Source organism: Podarcis filfolensis (assembly GCF_964270895.1).
Source record: "Podarcis filfolensis genome assembly, chromosome: 3".
NCBI classification, from domain to species: domain Eukaryota; kingdom Metazoa; phylum Chordata; class Lepidosauria; order Squamata; family Lacertidae; genus Podarcis; species Podarcis filfolensis.
The window spans coordinates 58,607,003-58,622,690 of NC_139606.1; the positions used below are offsets into that span (position 1 = coordinate 58,607,003).

Consider the following 15,688-nt stretch of genomic DNA (forward strand, 5'->3'; position numbering starts at 1 on the left):
TGACTGCACCAACTTTTAAAATCACAAAGGTGTGGTGCAACAGGCAAACAAATCCAGGCAGTTTGCTTGCACCTGACATATACAGTGGCCTAAAAGCACAGATAGTCCTCAGGTAAATGATATTATGGTTTAAGTTCCAGCCACTCCCAATTTTTCAAAAGTTACTTGCCATGTGGCTCAGAAGACTGCTACTTTTTAAAAAAGAACAACCCACAATTTAAAACCCCACTGGATTTGAAGAGGCATGCATGGTTCCCTGGAATGCCAACTTTTGACCTTAAGTGAGCTTTTGATCCTTTTAATAGGGGTATTTCTAGGAGGTGAGACTTTCCTCACCACACTGCTACAGTGGCAGGATAATCCACACATGTGGAGAATTTCTTCTTGACACACATCTGCTTAACATTTAGGAATTGGCAAGTTTCCATTAAACAGGATTACTCTTCCCACTCATGTTAAAAGGATATACCCATCATATGTTCTGAATGGTGGGGAATTGTAAACAATTCCTGCAAGATCAGCAGACAACTCACACATTCTATGAACATAGGCAATCTCGTTTTCTTCAAATATTCCAAATAAGCAGCAAAATCCAGATATCGCGAGAAGGTGGAAAATGAGGGAGATATCTGTGTATTAGGAAATCATGGAGTGCTCCCCAGGGCATATTAAAAAACACAATATAGAGCAAGAATGAAAATGCAAGTCACCCAGGCTTGCTCTCAACCTTCTTGTGGGGTCTGTTGCTTGACTGGATCTATAGTATACTTAAGGTTATGCCCTGTGTTTGCAGAAACTTAGGTGCCTGCAGAAGACTAGAACTTATTTTGTTGCTCAGAAAACTTAGGTAATTGCATATTAATTAATCAATCAGTCAAGGATGGGGAAATTCGGATCTCTGACTGTTGCTGAACTACAACTCTTAACAGCCTCAGCAAACATGGCCAGTGACCAGTTGATGGGAATGGTATTTCAGCAACAGCTGGAGGGCCAAAGGTTCGCCACCACTGCTTTAAGTGAAGCCAAGGCCCCACTCAGGGATTTCAATGTGGCTTATGAAGTTTCCTCAGATTGAGCCATACCATTGGCCAATCTACCCCAGTAATTGTCTATTCTGATTGGCAGTGGATCTCCAGGCAGGACCTCTTAATTTCACCCGCCAACTGATCCTTCGGACTAGAAATGCTGAGGATTAAATCTGGTACTTCTGCATGCCAATCATGTGCTCTGCCACTGAGCTATGGAGGCACTTTTTCCACCAGTACCACCTTTGTCAGGTTACTGTGTTTTTGTATTAGGGTTTTAAATCATAACACAGACATTTTATGCCTAAGAATAGAATATTGTTGTACATATTAGAGTACTCTTGTGTGAACTGTGGCAGCTAGCACATGAAAAATTGGTCGTGGTACTGAAAGGTCGTGGTACTGAAAAAGCCTGGAATCTGAATACAGTGGTACCTCAGGTTAAATACTTAATTCGTTCCAGAGGTCCGTTCTTAACCTGAAACTGTTCTTAACCTGAAGCACCACTTTAGCTAATGGGGCTCCTGCTGCTGCTGCGCCGCCGGAGCACAATTTCTGTTCTCATCCTGAAGCAAAGTTCTTAACCTGAAGCACTATTTCTGGGTTAGCGGAGTCTGTAACCTGAAGCGTATGTAACCTGAAGCGTATGTAACCTGAGGTACCACAGTAGCTGTAAAGCAAGCAGGAGCTTTTGATATGTTTAGTCTTGCACTGTCTTGTTTGTGGTATAGTTTATTTGAAACTTTGTGAAGATATCCCAGGCTACTTTCACCAGGCTTCACTGCTTAGCTTTTTCCTCTTGGTTGGAAATCTGTGAAACAGAAGGTAAGTGAGCAAGTAAAGATTAAACTGCATCTCTTTGAAAGAATATGGACATATTGTTCAAGACTATAGATTGTTAAGGAGACTCAAGTCTGGTATGAGCAGGGTCCGTTTTGCTTGCTCTTAGGCAATGAACATTTCCTGTGCTATTGGCAGATACTTTGCAGATATCTTTTCCCACTTAGGAAGCAAAATAATGGAAAGAATGTGTGCAATTTGTCTGAACATGGAAGGCATTTTTCCCCACTTGTAATTTGGAAGGACTTTATGGTTTACTGTCAGACATCACTGTATGAATGAAACAATTTGCCTTAATAACTGAACCATATAAATTTTTGATACTACAGTAATACTGAAAGCACTCACAAATTACCATAGTACATCTTAACTGTCATGTTGCATCATGTAAATTATAGCCATGATGACATACTTAGCTGGGGTGATTTAGTGCATTGCTATGGAAATGGAATATTGAGGGTTATTATTTGTAAACTCAATAAAACGTTTCTCTAAATAGCTGAAACTGGATTAAACCAGCTTTTCTAGATGATGTTTGCTTGCAGTGCTTCAAATACAATCTCCATTGTATGTGTGGTTTTCTGAGACTTGCTGCCTAAGGTAGCACAGAATAAGATTTCAATATACAGGAGCTTGTGACCTTACCGTCCATTTTTCTGACACCTCCTCTTCCATTATTGCTGTACCTAATGATGGGAAACATCAATAATTTATATTCCATCCCTGTTTGCGGTCCTTGCACTGAAACATTACAGGCCAAATAAAACTCAGTTGAACCATTCCTGCTAGCAGAATGGTACTTCTCCCCGCTCCTCCCACCATGTGCCCCCATATCTCCCCCCCCACACACACACAAACCTGCTCTGGAGATTTAGAAGAGGAAAGGAGAGAGTTCTGTCAGGCAAGCAGAAATATTTGTGATGTAATAGGCTCATTAGTTCTGCACTGAATACAAACCATAGTGTGTATGCATTTCCTTCCAAGAGTTATATCTTTCAATCAAAATATGTTGAAGTAGCTTACAAGAGGTTGTAATAATACACAACTCCTCAACTCACTCACAGGAACATAGGGCGCTTCCATACACTATGTCAGACCATTGGTTCATCTAGCTGCATATTGTCTACACTGTCTAGGATTTCAAGCAGGGCTTTCTCCCAACCTTAGCTGCAGATGCTGGGGATTGAATCTGGGGCCTTCTGCATGCAAGGCAGATGCTGTACCACTGAACTATGGCGCTTCCCCAAACATAAACAGACATTCCAGCACCCCACAAGCACTATGGCCTCCTTGCCATTGCTCATAAAGGAGTGTGCCCTGAGTTTTCAGCTTTGTTCATAAAGGATTGTGCCCTTGTTCAGCTTTAGACTTTAGATGTGGCTTGCTGATAGACTAGTCATTTGCATAAATAAAGGAACCTATCCCTGGTCAAAGTGTCTATTCCTTCATCTTAGTGTCTCACTCCTCCACACAGGCAGCTCATGATTGGGATGAGAATGGTTAGGGCAGAGGTTTTCAACCTTTTTGAGTCCTTGGCTCCCTTGACCAACTACATTATTTCTGTGGCACCCTTGTGGGGCTCAGGAGCTCCTTGCCTGCAGAGCTGGCATCCTCTCACCCTTTTTCGAACTCTCTTGTGCATAGCTGTCAACGTTTCCCTTTTTTAAAGGGAAATTCCCTTATTCCGAATAGAATTCCTTGCAAGAAAAGGGAAAAATTGACAGCTATGCTCTTGTGAAGTGTTCCCTCAGCCTCCTCTCCTCTCCCCTCTCCTTGGGAGTTCTGCAGGCAGCCACCGCCACCAACCCTGTCTCTGAGCTGCCCACCCTGCCCTCAGAGAGAGGTGCCTCCTCACACTGCCCCACAGAAGCCTGGGACTTGCTTGTCCATTCCCAGCAGCAAAGGCTGGTGAACTGGCTGGCTGGGCTTCCTCACCTGCCTGCCTGCTTACTTACTTACTTACTCCAAGCTCCTGGCAACCAGCACCCCCTGGCCAGCCCCAGAGGCACCATTCGCCTGGGGAGCTTGTAGCCAGGGCTGCAGCAACAAACAGCTCCACAAGCCTTTGGGAGGTGGAGACACGAGAAGGCATCAGAGGAGGGAGGGAAGGAAAGAGGGACAGAGGCCAGTGTTGCCCGCAACACACCTGACCATCATTCAAGGCACCCCAGGGTGCCACGGCACACTGGTTGAAAACCACTGGGTTAGGGTATTTTTAAAAGCTGGTGGTAGCCTGAGTAACACTCTGAGGCGTTGCCTGGTGTATGGGGAGACTCCATATCCCTCAAGTGAGCCATTTCCTTGTTTACTGTAAGAGGAGAACCAAACTATAGATCAGAGATTGGAATGGATGATCTTCAGTCTCCTTCCAAATGTCTTATTCAGATGCTTGCAAAAAACTAAAATAAAAGGTTGTAAATAAATCCCTTAGGCCAAAATAGCTGTACAGCTTTGGCACAAACTTTGGAGTATTATATGTTTGGAGTATACCGTATATCTATAAAACTTTGTAGTGTGTATATATAAAGATGCCTCTATATTTTACAAAGCAATCCTGTGTTCATCAAGAACTGTATAAATTGTGCATGACAAATGTGTGCCCTCAAGCATTTACACACTTTAATCCAGTTAAGCACGAGCTTCAATTTGACTGGAGCTCTCTGATACATATACAATTATGTTTAAAAATATGTAGGTGTCATCCAAACATTACATGTTCACAGCACGAACACGGCAGCAAGCTATCACGGCAGCATAAAGCGTAGGGTAGCCACAACACCGTCTTTGTTCTGTTATATATTGCTTATAAAAAGAGGGAATGTGAAGGCAGGCATCAAAAGACAGTAAGAATTGGGGATGTGAAGATGGGCATAGCTGTTATTGCACCAGTATCCTTCAGTTTCAAAAGACGCAAACAAGCCCAGCATGATTTCCCAGTTGGTGGAAGTTTTTGTTTGGACTGTTGTAAATAAACTTTTTGTGCAAGTCGAAATTGTGGACCTAGAATTCTCTTTCTTTCCTTTTTTGTTTTTTGTTCAATTGCTTTAAATGTCTTGAAACTTATATAAGTTGAAGTCATGGGGAAAGCGTTTAGGCTAATGTTGCAATCCCCACCCCCATTTCTTTTCACTTTTCCTAAGGAAGATTAGCTCTGGCAGAGCAATTAAAGGCGCTAATTGGATTAAAAGGAAGTAAAGCAAACTTTTTCAGCCAGGCTGGAGGATATTCTGCAGTAATCGAATGCTGAGTACCTCTGAGACTGTGAAGATTGAACAGGCATGTAGATACCAATCAGAAATCCATCCAGCTGTCTCATGGGATAGGCATAGTGTTTGCACAGCATGAGAAATGTATATGTATGTGTGAGTGCATATATTGCCAGTGAAAACAGGGAATGCTCGGGCAGGCCCATTAAGAAGGAAAAGAAGAAGAATGCCTCCCCCAGAAATAACTGTAAATATATTCAGCAGCGTAAAACAATCATCTGTGTCTATTCATGCGTCCTATCTGTTCTTGTTGCTGTCGCTCCTGTCGATCCAGAGTTGTGAGGTAATGGCCCCATGATTCAGGGAAACTGCTGAAGTGTGTACTCGGGCTTCAGTTTGAGAGATGGGTTCATTTATCATCATAATAAGCTATTACCATTGATAGGTCACAACTCATTGAGGAGACAGTCAGTCTAATTGGCTCAACTCTGTCAGCTTTCAGTTTGCCTCAAGGAGATGAGCGGCACTTTGCAGGTAATATTCAATTGCCCAACAAACTGCTTCCTTAATTATTCATCACCTTTCAAATTGGGGAGAAGTGGGGGGGAGGGTTCAGGGCACATGGCTCCTTTCTTCAGTCTGGTGACAGTCTGGCCTTTGACCCTCCCACCCCAACCCCCGGTCCTTTTGCCAAGGGAGGCAAGAGGATTTCACAGAAATAAAAAGTTAGGGCCACTCTTATCATCTAGAGATCTGCTGTGAAAAAGGTTTTTTTTAATCTCCTGCTCATGTATGTTTCCTTTCTAAAGGAATTTACTGTCATTAACCAGAAAATGCAGGCTTTGCTCACTTCTCATCCCTTTCCTTGAAGAGCCAAGCATAATTGTGAAAGCTAATGGAATTTTTTTAACAAAATGTTGTAGCTTAGATAGTGTTCTAGGGATTAATCAAGCAGTATGGACTGATTCAGACATCTTTAGCTATAAAGTAATGAAAAATTTGAGAAGATAAAGCTCTCCATGGAGTTAAAGGACACTTTACACTCTTGGTTGGAGTTTAGGCAATCATGACAAACATTGAATCATTCCTGCTATTTTAAACCCTTTTTCTCTGTTGCTTTTAATTTTTTCCCCAAAACATGTATCTCAAATGACAATTTGAAACTAAATGGGCACTTCTATTTTCTAGTTGTTCTGATACTGCTTTTTGAAACGTTCTGGTTGGTAATTTTCAGTTGGTAGACCCATAATGGCCCCTTTCTGTGAATAAGTAAAATTCACCTTCTGGCCCTCTAAAATACTTTACTCATTTTTGCTGAAGCTAAATGTGGCAGGCTATATGGTTAAGTATACTGGAAAGATGCATTGCAATAATACACATATATAGATAATGCAGTAGACTCCTTCTACATGGTATCATGCATCTCAACTACTCATTGCTAATCCCAGTGGTATTAAGGAGTAACTTTCTTTTATCTTCTTTTATGTAAACACGAAGCACCCTTTTAATGAGCCCGATCCTTGTTTTATGTAGCTCTGGTGCTTTTTTCTTTAAAAAATTGTTTAGGGGTACTCTCATTTTCCTACTCATAATGAAATACTGCCCCTCAATGAGGCCAAACTTAGATTCACAAAATGTTTAGGGGTATGCATACCCCTGCGTCCCCTCAGAAGAAACACAGTGTGTAGCTCCATATTGTCTACTCTGACCACAATATCAGACTTTTCTAGACCCTTTACTGGATATGTTTAGAATTAACTTGGGACCTGTTAGAATTTCTGCTCCATGATTGCAGTCATGGGATTTTTGTCTATCACAAGACGGTGTATGTTTTAACTCCACAAAGTGGGAAGTGACGGAGACAGGATGTTTGTGTTACTGTGTTCTGTGAAGTAGGACTATTGTCCTTTGTTCTTTTTCTCTTTGCTGTCTGATGCTAGAGAGGGAACCACGTTGCAGTGCTCCATGTGTGTTTATATGTAAATAAAGTAGATTAGCCAAAATGCTGAGTTGCTGAGTTCTGTTACGCAAGCTGCGAAGACTCTGCGGATCCCTAAGTGTGCTAATGTCTGTTGGCATCGGTCGCTGTGATGTTCGGGCTGAAGAAAGCTTTTGAAGCTCCCGAACAATCGACCAGGAGGGAGAGAATATGCCAGTCGGGCATGTGTCTCTGCCAGGGTCCTACTCGAGTGTAGGACCAGCTCCTGAAAGGACCTTCTGTAACTTCCAGGCACTGGTGGGTAAATTTGCATGGGAGGGGGATTTGGCACTACTACTAGAATGGTAGTTGGCAATTCTGCACTGTGAAAGCACAGAGCTCCTGAACAGGCTCAGAGTGGATCATTGAGACCATATTATACTCATCCTCATAGCCACTTAACACCCGCAGGCTCCTATGGTGTCAGCACTATGGAAACCTGTAGGAGCTTAATGATTCTAAGGTGGGTGTGATCTGTGATGCTAGTGACATATGCTAGGCACTGCTGCCTATTCAGCAGCCTCACATATGTACAGTACAGATTTGCGATCTCATGCCTTCTCTGTCACCTTACATTGCTGTCCAGTATGGGTACCAGATTCTCATCCACTGAGCATCAGTAACTGATGCTGGCTGTTTCCAACAAGCTTCACTGTAAGCTGCTGCTGCTGCTGTACATAGATTCTTTTACACTTTCACTATTGTGCCCCCCACCAATCTTGTCACAAATGGTGTGCCAGAATTCTGTACTGGTTAAGGTTTTACAGTGGTACCTCGGGTTACAGACTCCACTAACCCAGAAATAGTACCTCGGGTTAAGAACTTTGCTTCAGGATGAGAACAGAAATCGTGTGTCGGCGGCAGCAGGAGGCCGCATTAGCTAAAGCGGTGTCTTAGGTTAAGAACAGTTTCAGGTTAAGAACGTACCTTCAGAACAAATTAAGTTCTTAACCAGAGGTACCACTGTATATGAAAACCTCTCTTTCAAAGAAATCAGTTTACCTAGCAAATGTCCAGCGTTCTGTCTTTCAAAAAAAAAAAAATTGATGCAAAAATTATTTCTCTTGGCTATATGGTTGGTTGGGGGTTTTTTGGGTGGGGGGGGGGAGTTGTTGCATAAAGCCTTAGGTTTATCATTATTACCCAAGCTCTCATAAGAGTACTTTCTGAGTACTTTAAGATACATAGAAGTATTTTCTTCCTAATTTCACAAATGCATGTATTCCTCATACAGAACAGTATGGTTAGCATGTGAAAACACTGCCCCATGGCTTAGCAATAGTTTGAACACTGCCAACAAATCACAATCTGAAGCCATGATTTGTTGTTGGCTTACAAACATTTGTTTCTGTTAACTATGGTTTGGCATTATGTATGAACCTAGCACACTTCCTTAACCATGATTTGCTTGACTACCACACCCAAATGTTCATCAAGCTACGAAGGTATGAGTTAAGAGCAGCAAGAAAACAAAACTAACTTTGGACAAACAAGCCATGGTTAGTTTAACATATAAACCACGGTTTACCATTGTGTGCAAGCCAAGCTCCTAAATGCATGTGGTACTTTAATGCAGACAATATTAGTTGCTCAGGGTTGAGAAGTTACCCCTGACTTCAAGGTCACCATTTTTGGCTACCATTTCTATAAAGAAAATAATGTGGTACTAGGCAACCAATGTTTTTGTTTTCTTTTGTTTTGTTAGCATCATTATAAAATGAGCTAATGAACAGCATAGTTAGCTACATCAGTCAAGTATGATGAACAAAGCTATGTGGTTCTATACAGCAAAATGAGAGAGAAAATGCATGTATCATGTGATTATGACCTTATGTCACTTGACTCTAATGGTAGATTACACACACCAATTTCAAAGCAGAAAATTCAAAAGGCTGTTGGCTAGTATCCAAAAATCATTTTGCAATTAGCAAACATATGAACATGAAACCAGGTAAACAACTTGGAGTCCTATTAGGAGTCATATTTCTGGAGCTTCAAATTAATGACAACATAAGAGATGGCCTTTCTACCTTATTCTTTAATAATATTTATTTGTGTGCATTAACATTCTACTAATTATCCCTTAATCTGCTGTAAACATTGAAGGAACATGAACAAGCTGTGGCATTCAGACAGATAAAATGAAGGGAAGGGTTGCTTTGCCAATCTTGGCTACGTTTTTACAACTTACATTTTAGGAATTAATGGCTCTTAGTTTACATCCTGTTTATATAGATTTAGTAAAGTTTTAGAAAATGCAAACACTATTTTATTAGCTCTGTATCATTCCCTGTGCTTTCTCCATCTCCACTTCCACCTCTCTCTCTCTTGCACACACACAATATAATATAAAATATAGTATAGAGGAAGCAGAAACATTAGCTGAGGTGGATGGACACAGAACACCAACAATATAAAAAAGCAGTTGATACAGTATGCCTACCACTGCTTTATGCTCTGCATTGCAGAAACTCATCTGAATTAAGTTTGGTAGAGGTATTAAGTATACCAATAAATGCCTCAGATTTGGCCTCAGCACCATTGAAGCCCAAAGAAATTCTGTCTCTCTGACTGGGTTTGTCTCACTTTCACTATTTGGGATTGACTACCATCTCTCCAATACCTTTTAAAAGATCAATTGAAAACAGTAGCGATAGCATCAGCAGCAGAAGTGGTATATATTGAAGGTAGCTTATCACTGTTGACTTACTGAGACTGGTTGCCAGGGTGATTTAATTTTAGCTGAAACAATTTAGATCATGATGCAAATGAAAAGTAAAAAGGCTTGATTCATATCACCAATTAAAATTAAAATTTAATCTTTAAAAAACCCACCAAACTGTATTCCCATAGTTATCATGTAATACAAAAGATGCCAGAACATATTTTTTGTTTCATTCATCTTCAACTATTTAAAAAGCTCCAGTTTTCTGCTTGGTCCTAAGTCACCCATCTAAGTGTTAAAGGACTGACTCTTTAACTTTGATATAATCACTTTTGCAAGGAATTAAATTTAAGGCTACACCTTGGTTATTTCCCATAAATTGAATCAAGATTCTTGTCACAATTTATTTTTCTAGCATGGGAGAGTGCACAAGATCATACCTCCTACTGTCAGGATGCTGTCAGCAGCTCCTGGCTTGTTGCCCAGGAAAGTATAAAAATGAGGAAAAGTTTATTACCGTTCTTTTTTATTTCAATCTTTATAGAGCCTCTTGTATAATGGCGTCCTGAGTGAATCTCCACCCCAGCCCCCCATCTCTTCCACTTCCTCATTTGTCATTCTCATCGGCTCTTCCACGGGTACTGCTACGTGCCCTCTGTCTTTGAGCTCTTTGCTCTCCTACTTTTAAGGTTCGCCGGGTTCTGGGAGATGGAGTCTGCAATGCTTTCTAATGACAACATGTCAGCTGGGTGTTGTTCCGTCTGTCCCATGATTTCCCAGATTTCCCCCTCACCTGCCTCTGAGCTGCTACCTCCCTCAAACCCCTGTTGTAAATCTATACTGTCTTCCTCTTCTTCCTCCCTGGAAGGGTCAGGATGGAGAGGCAGTCTCCACCATTCCTCCTCTGCCCAGTCCCTGATACCTACACTGCCTGATCACACATGTGAGGCCCACATCCCAAATCACTGTACTTCACTCTCACTTCCAGTGTGACTATAGATATAGTCTGTACACCTTTCCTGCTTAATCTTGTTATGATTCTATCTGCAAACTAAGCTGGGAAGTAACTTTACTTCTGAGTCCTTTGTAGGATTTGAAATATCTATATACACTCATGTTTTTTCCATCTCTTTAGTCTCAACTAGGCAACTTTCAGCATCTTCCCTTACCTTCTGTATTGTGCCATTTGACTTACTGTTACGGTTGTCACTTGACACAGATGTGCAACTGCAGCTTCACAGCTGCCCACTTTGAAATAAATATCCTCCATAGCTGCAGCCATTTGACTATCACTTCCCCAGTACAATGGCAGCCTTCATTGTTAGAGATGCTAGGGTTTTGGTACAAGTTCCAGGGAGTCATAATACTGGCCTCAGAGAAGAGGTAAGTATTAGGAGTTCCAAATTTGGAGCAAGTAAACATGTGGAAGGGGCAGTGCTATTGTAGGAGACAGATCTCACTTTGTTATCCACATATTCATTGGTTCCTCTGCACAGAGCCTAAGGTGGTAGAATGTATATATTCATATATTCTCTCTGAGATAGTAGGGTGTGCCATCATGTTCCTGCCTCCTGCCCAAATACACTTTCAGTATTCCCTGTTTGACTGCACTGATTCATGCTGGTACATAAATGTCATTTATCATGACACATACCTAGTAAAATATTGATTTTTCAAATGCCTATTCCTTACCATGCAGTGTTACATCTTGCTAGTTTGTTCATGCACTGAATTAGAATTGAGTCCAGTTTGCTCCCACTTGTTAAGATATAAAATTGTTTGGGAGATGCCAACAGCTGAAGTGTAGAGAAACAATTATGTAAAACAAAACAAACCAACAAACCTTATCATATAACAGAACCCATCTTCCTGGAAAACGTAGGCAGATAAAGACCTTTCCCAAGCACACAGTGAAACTAAATTAAAGAAATGTTATGAGTTGAAATCATATGGCAGCAATCATGTTTCATGATTGAGAGATAATCTCCAAGCATCTGACATTGTGGGAATACAAGATGGAGATTTGAGGATCTAGAGAAAAATTAATAATTTAGGACGATTGATCTTGGCATTTCAGCTTTAGTTTATTGATTGCATTAGTTACATTGCCTCATGCTTTTCTGTATAATTTATATCCTGTAATTTGTTTTGTATTTGTTTTCTCTATGCACCAAAAGTTCACTAAGAATTCAATCGAACAGAACTCAACTCATTTTTATCAAAAGAGAGGTTGTGTGTGTGTGTGTGTGTGTGTATCTAGCTATACATCTGTCTATGTATTCTCTCTCTCTCTATATATATATATATACTCACAGACAGAGTGTGTGTGTGTGATACATTTCAGTGTTCAGCTCAAGATAATACTGAGACGTTTGTGCTCTTTAATGATTGTTTTGATCATCAATTTTCATATTTATATGTCACTGAAGGTTAGAACAGTTTATTACCGAGAGAAAATACAAGAAACAAATTTATGACATTGGTTTCTTTTTTAAAATTAAACATTATCATATGTTAGGAAATGCATTGATCCTTAGCCATACAGGTGTATTCAGATGTCCCATTATTTTAAAACCTGGGATTTTGAAGTTTATTTATCTCATTTGTACTCCAAGCCCCAAGGAGCTGATGGCAATTTGTATGCCCTCAACAACTTTGAGATATGGGTTAGGTTGAGACTTGTCCAGTGATTTTCATGGTCAACAAATAAAATTACCAATTTATTGGTAATAAATTATCCAATGCTGGTTCTGAGGCGGTGATGATCTTGAATTTGAATCAATAGTTTGGTATTCTGTTCATACTGAAAAATATTTTAAAAACTTTTACAAGTTCCTTGTTCCTTAATACAACTACTTGACCAGATCCACTTTATTTAATTTATGCAATAGGTTTCAAATAACAGCTGACTTTGACATTAATCAAATAAAATAGACTTGATTATGTTTGGTCAGCTGTATCTTATGATTTAAATATTTGATTTAATTATATTTAATCTATTGTTATTGCAAGCCCTTGCCAAGGACAGAAAATCCCTCTAGTTTACACTGCTTCACTGCTTAAATCAAGAATCTTGATACTCATATGAGGCATAGAATTCTACTTAGCATGCACCCACTCACTCTGAATTAATCTAGAAAAAAACACCACCCCGTTTCCCATTCCCTTTGGGGCTATTTATATAATCAGTTATTGAGAGATAACCCACAAACTCACTTCAACCTGTATTTTGTTTACAAATTCAGAGGGTGATTTGCAGGTTAAATGGTGTTGAAAGAGTGTCAACTGTTTACTCACTTCTTTTTCATCCAAGAATTAGCTATCAGTATCCATACTTTTATCTCTAGGTAGCTGCATTGCAGAGGCCTCAAGACAGATACCACAATGAGTAAATAAGGTCAGATGGTGAGCAAATGGGGCAGCTAAAAACATTTTTTTCTATGTACAGTAGATGGTACTTTGTCTAAGGAGAACTATTTTGAGACAAACATATGCGTCTTATTCACTGAGTAATAGGCCTTTCCTTTACAGTGGTACCTCAGGTTAAGTACTTAATTCGTTCCGCATGTCCATTCTTAACCTGAAACTGTTCTTAACCTGAAGCACCACTTTAGCTAATGGGTCCTCCTGCTGCTGCCACACAATTTCTGTTCTCATCCTGAAGCAAAGTTCTTAACCCGAGGTACTATTTCTGGGTTAGCGGAGTCTGTAACCTGAAGCGTATGTAACCTGAAGCGTATGTAACCCGAGGTACCACTGTACTTACTAACCCCAGTGAGCATTTCACATCACCAATTAAGATGCACTGGAAGACTATGGAAGGAAATGCACATGGGGGGGATGGGGGGACGGTGCTTAGTGTGTATTAAGTGGTAACTACTTCTCATCCAATGATCTTGAATGTATGTCTATAGACACATCGCAAAGCTAGAATGGATCTGCAGAGTTTTCAGATACATGCAGTTGAGTGCTATAAAGTAGGCAGCCCAGAGCTACATGTTCCATTATAGCTTTCCTTGTGACAGTGATTCCTCATATTTCCATTCTCACACAGACAAAAAGGGAAATGAAAAGGACCACCTTTCTAATGTGGATTCAATGTTCTGAGGATCCGGTTCTCTCTCATTAAAAAGAACTCGACACAGTACCTATTGAAAACTATGGATATGCACTACTACAAGTTGTAGTCATGGCCACTAGCTTGGATTGCTTTAAAGGACTTAGATGAATTCAGGAAAGATAAAGCTATCTCTGGCTGCTTGTCACGATGCCTGGGTTCTACCTCCATCTGTAGACCAGTTGCTGGAATTCCCGCTTTGGAGGTTCCCTTGGGCATCTGACTGGCCATTGTGAGAACAGGTTGCTGGGCTAGATGGGCTTTTGACCTGAGGCAGCAGGGCCATTCTTATGTCTATAACATTTACATTCTCCAAACATTGGCTGGTGAATTTGTGTGACAGTCTAAAATCCTCCCTTTCAGAGCCAGGTTTGCAAGTCAGAAAAGTGGTGGTGGGGTTGTCATTTCAGTTGGGTAGGAAAAACTATTAGGAAAAGCAGTTTTGCTGCTGCACGCGGCTGCTGCAATACCTCCGCCCCATTCCCCCACACTGCCCCACTTGCAACGATGCTATGTCACGACATATCACAATGCCTCTGAAAAAATGCTAGGAAATGCCCCCTTTGGCCATATTTCAACCAATGCATGTGAAATTTTGCATAGGAAAAAGGGTGTTGCTTTCCTCTCTCCAGGTATGTATATATTGTTCCTTTACAGTAAAGGTAAAGGGATCCCTGACCATTTTAGGTCCAGTGGTGGCCGACTCTGGGGTTGCGGCGCTCATCTCGCTTTACTGGCCGAGGGAGCCGGCGTACAGCTTCCGGGTCATGTGGCCAGCATGACTAAGCCGCTTCTGGCAAACCAGAGCAGCGCATGGAAACGCTGTTTACCTTCCCGCCAACCTATTTATCTACTTGCACTTTGACGTGCTTTCGAACTGCTAGGTTGGCAGGAGCTGGGACAGAGCAACGGGAGCTCACCCCATCGCGGGGATTCAAACTGCCGACCTTCTGATCAGCAAGTCCTAGGCTCTGTGGTTTAACCCACAGCGCCACCCGCGTCCCTATATATACATATACATATACACACCCCCACACATACATATATGCGCACACACACACACACACACAGGCTGCATCCTTTACACACTTACACAAGAGTAAGCACCATTGAACCCAGTAGGACTGACACAGTAGGACTGTATATAGGATTGCTCTGAGCATGGATGTCATTTTGATCAGTGCTAATATAGTTAATGCCGAATTATTGTTACTTACATTTATATTCTTTCTTTTCTGCAAATTAACTCAGGGCAACATACATGGTCCTTTATTCCTCTTATCCCCATACCAAACCTGTGAGGTAACTCACAGGTCGCCCAATGAATAATAATAAGAATTAATAATAATTTTATTATTTGTATGCTGCCCATCTGACTGGGTTGCCCCAGCCTCTCTGGGTGGCTCCCAATAGAATATCAGAAACACAACATAACATCAAACATTAACAACTTCTCTATACATGCAGTTCATGACTGCCTGGCTGAGAGTATTATTCCTAGCGAGGAAGCTATGAAATGAACACTGAAAATAATATATATATATAATTAAGATGAAAAATGATGACAAATGTACATATTTACAATGGACTGTTTTGAATTTGTTTGGGGTTACTCAAGAACACCAGGAAAATGTCTCTGCTTGGAAATTTGACTTTGCAGGAAATTACAAACTATTGACTCAGGAACGTGTCTGCATGTTGTATATAAAAAGATATTGAAAATGCCCCGAATGTGTATTTGGTATTGCTGAGAAAACTAATGAATTTCTCTTCATTATCTTTAATGCGTCACAGCACAAATGTGAAATTAAATGAAATAATAATAGACATTAAACAAGTAAACACTTCTTCTGCCAG

General features: G+C 40.7%; 1 protein-coding gene across 13 annotated transcripts in view; it reads left to right on the plus strand.

Annotated features, from left to right (window-relative positions):
* Nucleotides 1-15,688, plus strand: part of LAMA2 (laminin subunit alpha 2) — a 359,840-nt gene that overhangs the window by 151,330 nt on the left and 192,822 nt on the right. The gene's annotated exons all lie outside the window — the stretch shown is intronic.